We start from the raw sequence: 13,810 nt of genomic DNA, 5'->3' as shown, positions 1-13,810 counted from the left end.
ACACCACAGCTCACGGCAACCCCGGATCCTTAACTCACAGAGCGAGGCTAGGGATCAAACCCACATGGATACTAGTCAGATTCGTTTCTGATGAGCCATGACAGGAACTCCCAAGTTATTCACTTCTATGCTAAATGCCAAGGAATACAGCGTTCTTTGGCAACAATATTCTCTTACCTTCAGATATAACAGCAGATAAACCCCACCTCTTAACTTGTACTTGCCAACTAAAAACTGACACCTGCCATCTACATCTACAAGGATTAAGTCACTAGCCACTGTAGCCACTGACCTTCAACACCCCCTAAAAGAAGTTTAGGACAGAGATCAGGAATGAAGGACTCAGTGCTCTAGGAAGAACCAGCAGAACAGGACTTCAGAGAGATATTTTCAGGAAAAGATTTTTACGAGCCCAAATTCTTGCACCTCCTCGTATCTAGAAAAGCACTCAAATCATTAATGGTGACATCAGCTCCTTGTGACTAGCAGCAACCTTCTGTCAAAGTGTGTGCCTGATTGTATCTATCTCCCTTCACTAAAATCTTATGGAACAATGACCTTCCCCCTCCCTCTTTGGAGAGCTGTCTGAAATGCTGTCCCCCAGGCGATAGTCCTCATTTTGTCCCAAATAAAACTTAACTCACAACTCTCACGTTGTGTGTGTCCCCCCCCCCCAGTCAATATACTTTCTGGGAGTTGCAGGGTCTCTTTAATTGAAATATGAAAGTACTCATAATACTTCTGAATTCAATTTCTGTTGAAACTGACATTAGTTGAGATGTGGGACTAAAGAACGTACATAATTGACAGAATAGTTAACAGTCAAATCATAGATGTTCAAGACTTTAATGTTTTTCTTTTGAAAAACTGTAGATTTAAACTGACCCAAAACTCACTAAGTACAACTGTCTAATGATACATTTTAATTTTTTTTTAAATGGTCGAATCCTTGGCATACAGAAGTTCCAAGGCCACGGACTGAATCCAAGCAGCAGCTGTGACCTATGCAGCATCTGCGGCAACGAAGGATTTTTAACCTACTGTGCCAAGTTGGGGATGGAACCCAAGCCACTGCAGTTGGAATCCGAACCCACTGCACTGTGGCGGGAACCCCAACTGTTAAATGATTTTAATCCAGCCCTTCTGGAGCATTTCTACTAGGATATAAACTTACAGGTCAGTTTTTCATTATTTGTTTCATAGTCAGAGCTCATTATTTGAGTCCTTTTCTAAATTCAAAGCCTTTGTTAAAATAAGAATTTGACACTCTAAACTTTGAGTAATGCCACTTTAACAGTTCAATAAATCTTAACCATCAAACCCAGACATTTTGCTAACACAACTGAAATAAGACACTGGCACTTATTAACTTAGCTGCTTTAAAAGCATGAACATCACAGAAGTCACGTATTGGGAACGTGGAAGCTGAAAAACCATTGCGGCAAAGTCAAGGATTCTGTGACTACCACGGTGGTAGAAATGGGGCAGTGTTTCAGAATTAGGTTTTATCAGGGCTCTACAATGTTTTTAAATGGCTAATGATATGGCTATTAGAAGTGCTATTCTATTAGAGCTTCTATTCTAATGAATTCCTGCCATGTCCTTAACCAATGGGCCCATAGGTTCTAATGAGATAAAGCCACATTCACCTGACCTGAAAAGTAAATAATTAGACTAATAATGAAAGCCACAGTTGTGGTGACTAATCATTGCTTCTGCCACATGTCCCACAGCTTCAACAGAACAGCTAATAAATAACACAGGGAAGAAAACAAAAACACTGCTAGCTAACACTGCATTTTTGGATAAGAAAAGAGCAGGAAGAGGATTAGCTGCATTCTTTTTTTCCCCTCTGATGCTTACATTTAAAAAATTCCACTAGTATCTTGCCAGATTTTCCAGAGAAAAGCTGCATGCATCAGAGTTAACTGGTAAGACAGGCCATGGGAGAATAAAACCAGTAAGAAACCTTTCTGTTCTGCACTTCACAGGGCTGTCACTCGTACTAGAAAAACGTCACTTTGAAGCCCTGTTTGCATTCCATTTTTAACTAGAGGGAAGGGGATGGAGGTCTTCGGTTTCTATGACAACCCAGATGGGCCATAATACAAGATACTTACAAATGTTCAATTGCAGGGATGCCAAATCAAATTAAGGCAGAGTTAGCACTACTTCATAAAAACTAGATGGGGGAGAAAACAAAATACTTATGGCAAAATGATGCCATTTCTAGAAGTGGTTCTGAAAGATTTCATGAGGAAATAAAAGAAAAAGAGTGGCTATTTTTAGTAAAAACAAATTAAACAGCAAAACTAATATATAAAAATAAAGCTCCAATTTATATGAGTTAATGTTTTCATTAAATTTGACTACTGGAAAATTACTACCTCACTTAATGTTTAAAAAAAAATTCCTCTCAAAATTTCATTACTGATTTAAATCATTACAGTCTGGCACACGAGCTGGGCTTTAATGGTAAGTTGAGCTCCTTTGAGCAACTTTTTCCTCTGCTCCATCCTCAAGATTTGTTTCTATATTTGGCTTCCGTAACTACAGTACTTAGTCCTCAAAATAATTGTGGAATGGCTAATGTTTCAAAAAGGAACTAATTTGTAACTTGTACTTACTATAACTTGTGAAATGTATTAACTTTCCAATAGAACGCAAGAGTAATTTACCATATCTCTTTCAATTTATAAATTCTGATTCCCTAGCAAACACTTCTAACACTATTCTGAAAAAAGGTATTCACATGCGGCCCTCTTTATTTGAGGGGAAAAAATGAAATGCTTTATATTCAATCCTAGTAAGTAATCTGATTTAGATCATGGATCTTACTAATGGGGAAAATCTTTCTTTTTTGTTTTTCTTTTTAGGGCCGCACCTGAGGCATTTGGAAGTTCCTAGGCCATGGGTCGAATCAGAGCTGTAGCTGCTGGCCTAACACCACAGCCACAGCAACACCAGATCCAAGCTGTGTCTGCGACCTACAGCTTGAAGCAACACCAGATCCTTAACCCACTGAGTGAGGCCAGGGATCAAACCCACAATCTTACGGTTACTAGTCGGATTCGTTTCCGATGAGCCACTACGAAAACTCCTGGGGTAAAATATTCAACATCATAATGAAGAACTATGGACCTCATCCCCCCAAAATGCCTCTTGTGTATGAATATATACACACATATTTTGCGCACATTTCAAGGAGTTTAGAGCCCCACCCTCACTCTCCAAGTACAAGTTCAAATTGTTATTCAGGTCCTGTCTTCCCCAAAGCCAAAATCCCATACTTGTAATAATGGAAGTCCACGAAACAACAATAAAAAACCTTAATATTTTTAACAATAAGTAGACTGATGGTACATTTTTACTTAAAACATAGCTCAAATTAAGTGAATTCAAATAAAATACATTAGTTCAATATGTATCTACTGCAGAAAATTTACTAGAGCTTGAATACCAGAGTTCTAACTCTTTCTTTGGACTTGCAATATCAGGTAAGTTTGTTTCTGTGCCTTCTTCTTCTCACTCAAATGGCATAAACCCATTTAAAGTTATTTTGAGAGATTCTGGGATAGGAGAAGGTTGTAAAAACAGGACTATAACAAGTTCCTTGGTAGAACTTTTTAAAAACTCAAATGTGGAGTTTCTGACTAGTAACCTTGAGGTTATAGGTTTGATCCCTGGCCTTGCTCAGTCGGCTAAGGATCCAGCATGGCCATGAGCTGTGGTGTAGGTCGCAGACACGGCTCAGAACCTGTGTTGCTATGGCTGTGGAGTAGGCTGGCAGATGTGACTCCGATTCGACCCCTAGCCTGGGAACACCAATAATGCTGCGGGTGTGGCCCTTTTGCAAAATAAAATAAATAAAATAAAAACTCAAATGTTACTTGTTTGGAAAAGAAAATCTGTATATGAAGAGTCCCATTTAAACAAAAATAGCCCTGAAAACACTGTATACCTACTGTACTACAAGGAAAGAGCTTGGGTTCAAGGCTAAAAGACTTTACAAACTAGGATGTTGGGGGAGTGCCCTGGTGGCCTAGCAGTTAAGGATATGGCATTGTCACAGCTGTGGCATGAATTTGATCCCTGGCCCAAGGACTTCCACAAGCCAAGGGCATGGCCAAGAAACAAACAAACAAACAAACCAAAAAAAAAAAAAAAAAAAAAAAAAAACAGCAAAAAAACCCCCAGGATGTTCATTTTCCTATATAATTCTGGTCATCGCTCACCTTCTCTTTAACATTAGTTTTGTCTATTTGAAATTAGAATAATACCTATCCCTACTACCAAAGAAAAAAGAGAAAAAAAATCTTTTTATAAAATTAGAGTTATAAAATTCTAAGTAGTCTTAGTAAGAATAATGACCCTAAATAATAAATCGATGGTCTAAAAATGCTGATGAACTTGATTTTTAAAACATCATGAGGCTGCCCTGTTGCCCATTCTTTTTTTTTTTTTTTTTTGTCTTTTTTGCTATTTCTTTGGGCCGCTCCCTCGGCATATGGAGGTTCCCAGGCTAGGGGTCGAATCAGAGCTGTAGTCTCCGGCCTACGCCACAGCCACAGCAATGCAGGATCCGAGCCGCGTCTGCAACCTACACCACAGTTCACGGCAACGCCGGATCCTTAACCCACTGAGCAAGGGCAGGGACCAAACCCGCAACCTCATGGTTCCTAGTCGGATTCGTTAACCACTGCGCCACGACGGGAACTCCTGTTACCCATTCTTATGAGGACAATTTCACAAAGGGTAGTGAGAAGAGGCTGCAGTTCTCACTAGGATGATGACTGTACTTACAGAAGAGTAAAAATAAGAATGATATATGATGTCTAAGAGAAGCAAAGACGGAAGTGCAACATGGCTCAGCACACCATTTGAAAGGTATGGTGAGGCCTTGCATTGCTGGCCCATACAAGTGCCTTTAAAAGCTTCATTAGACTATGTGGGTATTTACCCTTTATCAATTGCCTCCTATGCCAGGATTTCCTTTTTTTGAGTGCTGCAACCTAATAATTCTTCACCCAGGCAACCACAAGCCTGTTTTGGAAAGGTTCCCTATTTCAGAAGCCTCAGTGCTATTTCCATTTGAAAATATATCTTTATGAAAATAAGTATCATCCCCAGAACTAAAATGCTTAGATATATTAAGTTTCAGCTGTAAGCGATATTTTTAGAAAAGTGGTAATTTCAGAATCTCTACTTCAAAATTACAGAGTTGGGTTTTTTTTTTTAATGGAGTCACAAAGTAGAAAATTATAAAGACATACCAGTGATTAAAGTCCTCTCCTCTCTTTTTCCACTCCTACTTTACCTAAAAATTTAAAAAATTTTCCTTACATTTTAAAAATTACCAAGTTATGTGTACTAGTAAGAAATTTAATCAGATATTCATCTTCATAAAAACCAAATAATTCCATGAAAAAGAGCTCCTAACAAAAGTCGATGTTCTCAGAAATAGTCTAACATCATAGACGGTCCTGCTGTACAATGAAATGAATCAATCTGAGATGCCTTGTGTACAGCAAAAAAAAATTGTACTTTTGATTAAAGGAGAAGGATTTCACTTTTAATAGCTAAGAAATAAGAAACGAGGGTTCCTGTTGTGGCTCAGCGGTAATGAACCCAACTAGTATCCATCAGGACACAGGCTTACTCCCTGGCCTCACTCAGTGGGTTAAGGATGTGTCGTCATTGCTGTGAGCTGTGATGTAGGTCAGACATGGCTCAGATCTGGCATTGCTGTGGCTGTGGCTGTGGCTAGCAGCTACAGCTCCAATTCGACTCGTAGCCTGGGAACTTCCATGTGCCTTGGGTGCGGCCCTAAAAAGAAAAAAAAAAAATTGAGAAACCAATATGTTATATGCCAATTATACTTCAATAAAAAACTGTGGTGCAATGGGATAGGTGGCGTCTCTGGAGTGCTGGGACTCAAATTCGATCCCCGGCCCAGCATAGTGGGTTAAGGATCTAGCATTGCCACAGCTTCAAGGTAGGTCACAACTGTGCCTTGGATCTGATCCCTGGCTCAGGAATTCCATATGCCAAGAGGCAGCCAAAAAAGAAAAACAAAACAAACTATACAAACATCAAATTATTATATCAGACACCTAAGATAATGTTTTTAAGTTAAATATCCCTCAATGAAAAAAAAAAAAAAAGAAAAAGAAAGAAGAGACATTGGGATTTGGGGGCAGAGAAGAGAAGGAAGTCCTTGTTCTAAGACTGTTTTAAAAGCTACTTAAGGAGTTCCCATCGTGGCTTAACAGAAATGAATCTGACTAGTATCCATGAGGAGGCAGGATCAATCCCTGGCCTCTCTCAGTGGGTAAAGATCAGGAGTTGGCGTGATCTGTGGTGTCGGTGGCAGACATGGCTCGGATCCTGAGTTGCTGTGGCTGTGGTATAGGCCGGCAGCTGCAGCTCTGAATTCTACCCCTAGCCTGGGAATCCCCATTTGCCTCGGGTGTGGCCCTAAAAAGACAGTAAATAAATAAATAAATACTACTTAAAAGATATGTGATGATATCTCATGGACTAAGATATTTGATCAGCGGCTAGTAGAACATCTTATATTATTTTCTTCAACATAACAGTTTTAAAGAACTGTGCTTATTTGACCTCTTATCCAACAGAAACTCATTTTCCTTCATATTGGTTTGCACGGCGTAGGAGTATTTATTTTGTTACAGTACTTAAGTCTTACTGTGGATGAGTGCTATATCCTGCCAGGACTGGATAGCATTCCATTAAACTGTCTCCTCAAGACTAAGGACTTATCACCCAAAGATCTGTCTGTAAAATATAGTTAGTGCCTCCTGAAAAGACGATCTTGCCCTTTCATTCAGTATACTCATACACCTTCATACACTTGAATTTTATTTCTCTTCTTTCTTAGGTCTACTGCCAAAGAAGAAACACAGCATGTAGATAAACTCAAGTACAATGCAACACTGTTTATTCTCCCTCCTCTACAAGAGTATTTCTGTTGCCAGAAACTTCTCTAGATAGAGAAAATGAGATTATGCAGTTAAATTTCAATACGTGCCTCTATGACAGCCATAAGTACAAACACGAATATAAGGCATGATTAGAAAGAAATGAACTAATTTTCAGAAGTTACTAAAAGAAAATCAGTCACAATATCGTTATGCCTCGCATATAACTGAATTACCTTAGGCAGCTGCTATTTTTTGGTTAAAGCTTCCTAAGATCCTAAGAGAAAGTAAAAACACTCATTTGAGACACTAATTTGATTAATGGACATTACATAATCAGGCCGCCTGTTCTGATTTATAAAACATGTTATTCTGACTCTTGACAAAAGCCCTTGATTATTCTCAACTTTTTACTATAACCAGTGAATAAAACTATTGGCAATCTTTTTACTAAGAAATTTGAACTGGCTTCCACTGGAATAGTTAAATAAACATTAGAGAAACCAGCAGCACCAACCACTTACTCCCAAGAGCATGAATAAAGAATGGTATGTGTAGCATAATTAAGCTTCTATGGCTCAATATAGAACATCCCACCAATTCTGAAATAATTTTATTCTAGCGGTGTGAATCCGATCATAAAGATCATAAAAAATCACTTCTGGGAGTTCCCGTCGTGGCGCAGTGGTTAACGAATCCGACTAGGAACCATGAGGTTGCGGGTTCGGTCCCTGCCCTTGCTCAGTGGGTTAAGGATCCGGCGTTGCTGTGAGCTGTGGTGTAGGTTGCAGATGTAGCTCGGATCCCACGTTGCTGTGGCTCTGGCGTAGGCCGGTGGCTACAGCTCCGATTCAACCCCTAGCCTGGGAACCTCCATATGCCGAGGGAGCGGCCCAAGAAATAGCAACAACAACAACAACAAAAGACAAAAGACAAAAAAAAAAAAAAAATCACTTCTAATGAAATGTGGAACGACTCCTTTTGTGTGTGAAATGTATTCATTACCACTTCTTTAAAATAATTTCACATTAGAACTCTTAAGAACAGAAGAAAACAAAACATATATGGAGAATAGCTTAATTACTGAATTATTGACAGCCTACAAATGAGTGTAGAAAAGCACAATTTTTAAACTTTGAAATGGACTAATAAAATGGTCTTTGTAGATAATAAGGAATTCAAATTCACATGAGAGAATGAAAGAACTGGGATGTTTGTTTTACCTTACATATATGACTAAAGAACCAGAAAAGCCCACAAACGGATCATCGTTGATCTAGTCCTTACAAATAAGAATCAAAAGATTTTAAAATTAAATCTGTTATAAGCTATATACTGTCAGAAGTATCTGCTTCCCATTTTCAATTGTTTTCCAATGTTTCCAGACGCCCAAACAAGAATTATGACAATACGGCAATAAACTATGAGGAAATGGTAAGCTCACAATCTTTCAGCTGGATATATAATTAGGGCAAAGGCTAATAAGTCAAAGCTAGAATTAAGTAGCACCCAGCAAAATATTATAATTTATCACAGTTTTTTAGTTTGAATAAATCTACCCTCAGCCTTCTGATCTTCCTCATATTTCCAAATAATCTCCACAAATCATTTTATATAAATAGCAAGGAGTCTGAGTGTGTACTGTTACACTTACCCTCTAAAGATACTCAAAATCAGCTCAACTACGTAGGAGGCTGTCAGTTACCAAGTTAGAGTCTGAGTGTGTACTGTTACACTTACCCTCTAAAGATACTCAAAATCAGCTCAACTACGTAGGAGGCTGTCAGTTACCAAGTTAGAGGATGAAGTTATCACTTAATGAATGAACGCCATCTAGTGGGATCGGTGAGATTTCAGCTGAAACAGGCTTACTCCAGGTTACCACAATCTATTCAGTTGGTCCAATATATTGTTTTAAAATATATTCTTGTATTAATAAGTAAACTATCCTGAATGCCTATTATAAGAATGTGGTAAAGTTGCCTACAATGTAAAAGGCATAAAAATATTTTAGGATCAGCAACCCTCACTTAGAACGGAATATTTTTATTCTTTCCTTCAAAGGTACAAAATCAACACGTAGTAACTATATGTTATTTTCAAAGATCTCAGAAAAAAGCAGTCAAAATCAAAATGACATTTGACCAATAAAAAATTTTAAACAACAACTTCTTTATTAAATACCTAGCAGATACCGGCACTTCACAAACTTTTAAAGTTATCCTGAAATGTAGTTCTACAATTAATTCTCTCACAAAAACAGGGTGACTAATCAAAATGTTCTTTCTTCCCTCTACCCATGATGTGAATGTCCCGTCTACCAACAACAGCTCACTGTATACCTATTATATGCCCAGAAACATGCCAAGCGATGATGATGAGGTTCTAATACAGGACGAAGAGTCCTGGCCTTTGAAGGAGCCCAGGCTCAGCTCTGAACCCAAGGATCAGTGGCACTTTATAAAAGATAGTTACAACTACCTTCTACCATAGTTTTACTGCTAATTTTCTCCACATTTAAAAATAAAATACTAGCATGAATATTAAATCCATCATGATTTTGACTCAGTTACATAACTTAAACCAAAAACTGTACAGAAAAAGATACACATCCTTCACATAACAATAAAAATACTCTTTCTTTAATCCATCACAAATGATTTATTTTTATCATCTGCAAGTCTTAGGATAATGTCAGCTCTCCTGTAAGGCACAAGAGCTATCACAATAATCAGTGTCATTATGCTATTTACACCCCTAACAGCATATCTGCTTCTGCTTTTTTTTTTTTTTTTGGTCTTTTTGCTATTTCTTTGGGCCACTCCTGCGGCATATGGAGGTTCCCAGGCTAGGGGTCAAATTGGAGCTGTAGCCACCGGCCTACGCCAGAGCCACAGCAACGCTGGATCCGAGCCGCGTCTGCAACCTACACCACAGCTCACGGCAACGCCGGATCCTTAACCCACTGAGCAAGGGCAGGGACTGAACCCGCAACCTCATAGTTCCTAGTCGGATTCGTTAACCACTGCGCCACGACGGGAACTCCTGCTTCTGCCTCTTCTCTTTGCATTTGGAATTACCATGCTCCAGGTACGAACAGGAAGGACTTCAAGGAAAACGTGTTCAGTGTGTTTCTACTCACCAGTCGGTGGGAAATAACAGAGCGAAGCTCAGAAAAGTAACCTGCAAAGGAGTCCATTTTCCAAGTAGGAATGCCTACTTTAATATTTCAGCATCTTCTCCCATACCCCACACTCCACTACTCTACCATGTCAAATATTAGACTAATATATAATAATGTCTATATGATAATTAAATTTAGCAACTTTTGTAGGATCTTTGTGGGTGTGGGTATGTGTGCGTGTGCATCCCCTCATTAAAGAAAGTACAGAGCAGAGTTTCATACTATAAGCATATCTGGAGCACTGTGAACCCTACATGGCCTGAGTTCTGAAAAGAACAGCTAAATGTAATCAAAACTCCTCTCTTCTTTTCTTGAAGGCACCAGGGAACAGGTGGCATACATCTCATCTTGACCTAATTTATTTCACTAGAGAAGTGCCAATGGCCTGAAAACCACTCCACGGGTCAAAGGTAGAAGATGGGAAAAGCACCTACCTGACAGGCTGAGTTGACTGTCAAAACCTACCTGTACATTCAGCAAAGGAAGAGAAACAGCAAGATATGGAGGAAGGGGGCTGAGTCTGGAGTATGAAAACCTGACACTGCTGGACAAGGAACACCTCTCTGAGTTCCAGTATCTTTATTTGTAAAGTGAAAATGCAAATAACAACCACAATAATTAAATGTATGTTTATCTTATATAAATATATCTGAATAAGTTTTGTTAGATTTAAGTGAAAAAATGTGAATGTGCACTGCAAAATGCTCTTTTTAGCCTAATAATCTTGTCTACACTATCCACTATCATTCCACCACAGGTCTGAGCAATACTCACCCTGCAACCTCCCCTTTATTTTTTAACCAGACTTGCAGCATATAGAAGTTCCCAGGGTAGGGGTTCAATCTGAGCTGCAGCTGGGGCCTACACCACAGCCATGGCAACAGCGGATCTGAGCTGCATCTGTGACCTACACTACAGCTTGTGACTTATGCCACAGTTGTGGCAACACCAGATCCTTAACCAACTGCATGAGGCCAGGGATTGAACTCGCATGCTCACAGAGACTAGGTCAGGTTCTTCTTCTTCTTCTTTTTTTTTTTTTTTTTTTTTTTTTTTTTTTTTTTTTTGTCTTTTTGCCATTTCTTGGGCTGCCCTGCGGTATATGGAGGTTCCCAGGCTAGGGGTCTAATCGGAGCTGTAGCCACCAGCCTACGCCAGAGCCACAGCTATGCAGGATCCGAGCCGCGTCTGCAACCTACACCACAGCTCATGGCAACACCGGATCGTCAACCCACTGAGCAAGGGCAGGGACCGAACCCGCAACCCCATGGTTTCTAGTCAGATTCGTTAACCACTGCGCCACAACGGGAACTCCCTAGGTCAGGTTCTTAATTCACTGAGCCAAAATAGGAACTACTCACCCTGCATCTTAATCAGATCCTTTGATAAGACTGGTCTCTTTCCTGCTCAGTGAACTTAAAGTTGCTCCCGTTTGAAAGTTTCTGTTGATATTCTCTGGGCGTAATTTACCATTCTTCTTCTCCTTTTCCTGTCTGACCACCTATCTTTGAAGGTTCTGATAAGCCCCACATCCTCTATAAAACTCTCCTTGACTGCCTAGAATGATCTGTGAAACCCTATTACACCAAGTATCTGAATCATACATAATTTAACATCTAAATATATAATAATAGCAACTGAAAACACATATTGGACCTACGATATGGCAGGCAATTCAAGCATGACATGTATTATGTAATTTAATCTTCAAAGCAATCCTATGGGCTAGGTAGTCTTCGTATCCCATTTTACAGATGGAGAACTTGAAGCACAGAAAAGTAACTTTCCAAGCTTTCAAAGGTAATAAGTGGCAGAGCCAGAACACGATTCTGACTTGGCCAGATTGATTCCAGAGCCCACGCTTTTCTCCACCACACTGTATGGATTCTGCTTGTTAAATTTCTTACGTGCTTCTGTCTTTTGATCCACTATGTACGATCCATAAGGGTAAAAGCATTTCATTTAATGTAACTCTTCCATACCCTTGCATTTTCTGGGCTATACAATTATATGCTCAGTGTTACCTTGAAAGTAGAGATGGACCATCAGTGACTTTATATTCTGGGGAAAGGAGTTCAACTTTTACAATGAGTTACTCCGAACTTCAGTGTTTTCATTAAATAAATATCCTAATTTGTTTAAGTTTCTAATAAAATGTTATTCCTGTCTCTAGCTCAAAATCAAAAAATTTAGAGATGTAGGTATGTTTGGGAGTCAGTTATAGGAACAAGGATAATCTTCTAAAGATAAAAACTAAAGCCCTCTCCTGATTTACACCCATGAAGCACTCTCTTGAGCATTTGTAAGGAAAACTGGAGATGTAACAATTCAATGATTAAGTCACCTAAGACTGAACCAGTCCAAGATATACAACTATTTTTAAAATGTCAGCATTCTGTAACTATAACTGACATCATGGTTTACAAAGTCTTTTCTTTTAAAGACACTGTTATTTGTACCTCACCAGAACCCTGTGAAGATACTTATTTTAAAGAAGAATAAAGTGCAGAACCCTGTGAAGATACTTATTTTAAAGAAGAATAAAGTGCAGATCAAGATTTAGTGATCTGTCCAATATTACACAATTACATGGCAGAACTAGGACCCAAATCTTTGTTTTCTGATTCTAATGCCTACATTTCTTTCTGCTTCACAACACTGTTGGGAATAGCAGCGTGGATAACTCAAAATGAAATTAAATTTGGAGCACGGGTTTTTTTTTTTTTTTTTGAGTCTCATCTTTTGGTAATTCATAACACTGAAAGTCAACAACAATCATAAAGCAAAAATACAAACAGTCTTGGCTCTGAATGAAACAGCAGGTTTCCTGAGCCAGTGGGCAAAGCCCTGGCCCACAGACGTTAAAGAACAAGAAGTTAAAACAGACCTATGTTTGCACCTCTCTTTCCCCTTTATTTTGGAAGTTTACTATCTCCCTCCCCTAACAAGTACCCCACCCCCTGACCAGTGCACTCGGGGTAATGATGATCAGCTGACTTTCAAGACTGAGTTGCTAGAGCACTGGAGCAATAGAAGTAACCAGTGAACAGTATCTCCTTCTCCACTGGCTTCTTCCCCACCAACCATCAACAAGCACACCAAGTCTCCTCTGTATAAAAAGTGAACACCCTCTCCTCAGGGCTGCTGTTCTCTCTCCTTTCCTTTCCTGGGAGGCGAAAATGAAATGTACGGTGAATACAGAGCCCAAAAGAAAACGGGCATCCACTCACGCACAGTTCCCTTTTCCCTTTATCACTAAACCCTTTTTTGTTGTATTTTGACATATTAATATTATTAATAAGGAAAGCATTTGATAGCTGTATTATATAATCAGTCACTTAATTTTAAAACTATGTGGCTTTGAGGTTATCAATTAACATACAGATTTTTTTCACTCTTTCAACAAATATTTGAGCATTCTCACTAAGTTTCTTAATGGAGTTACTGGGCTCTTTGATCTTACCACTCGACTGGGAGCTCCCTGAAGGCAAGAATAAACTGTTTTAGGAGTTCCTCTATGGCTCAGTGGGTTAAGGACCTGGTGTTGTCACTGTAGTGGCTCAGGGTGCTGCTGTGGCTCAGGATTGATCCCTGGCCCAGGAACTTTTGCATGCCACAGGTACATGCCCCCCCACCCCCCAAAAAAACCTGCTGTAATTGCTAACTTCACTTTTCAGCTGATCGG

At 39.2% G+C, this 13,810-nt stretch overlaps 1 protein-coding gene and 1 long non-coding RNA gene across 51 annotated transcripts in view; one reads left to right on the top strand and one right to left on the bottom strand.

Moving 5' to 3' along the window:
* Positions 1 to 13,810, bottom strand: part of PHF21A (PHD finger protein 21A) — a 200,824-nt gene that overhangs the window by 75,545 nt on the left and 111,469 nt on the right. The window lies entirely within an intron of this gene.
* On the top strand, positions 5,227 to 9,760 carry LOC146405271 (uncharacterized). Its single transcript, XR_014837026.1, has 2 exons — positions 5,227 to 8,655; positions 8,741 to 9,760. It is a non-coding gene; the product is annotated as an uncharacterized LOC146405271 (long non-coding RNA).

The sequence above is a fragment of the Sus scrofa genome, chromosome 2, assembly GCF_054392235.1.
Source record: "Sus scrofa isolate SSC_HxYL_T2T_F1_AM1 chromosome 2, Sscrofa_HxYL_maternal_Yorkshire_Landrace_v2.0, whole genome shotgun sequence".
In the NCBI taxonomy this organism is placed as follows: Eukaryota; Metazoa; Chordata; class Mammalia; order Artiodactyla; family Suidae; genus Sus; species Sus scrofa.
This window is presented reverse-complemented; position numbering and strand designations above follow the sequence as displayed.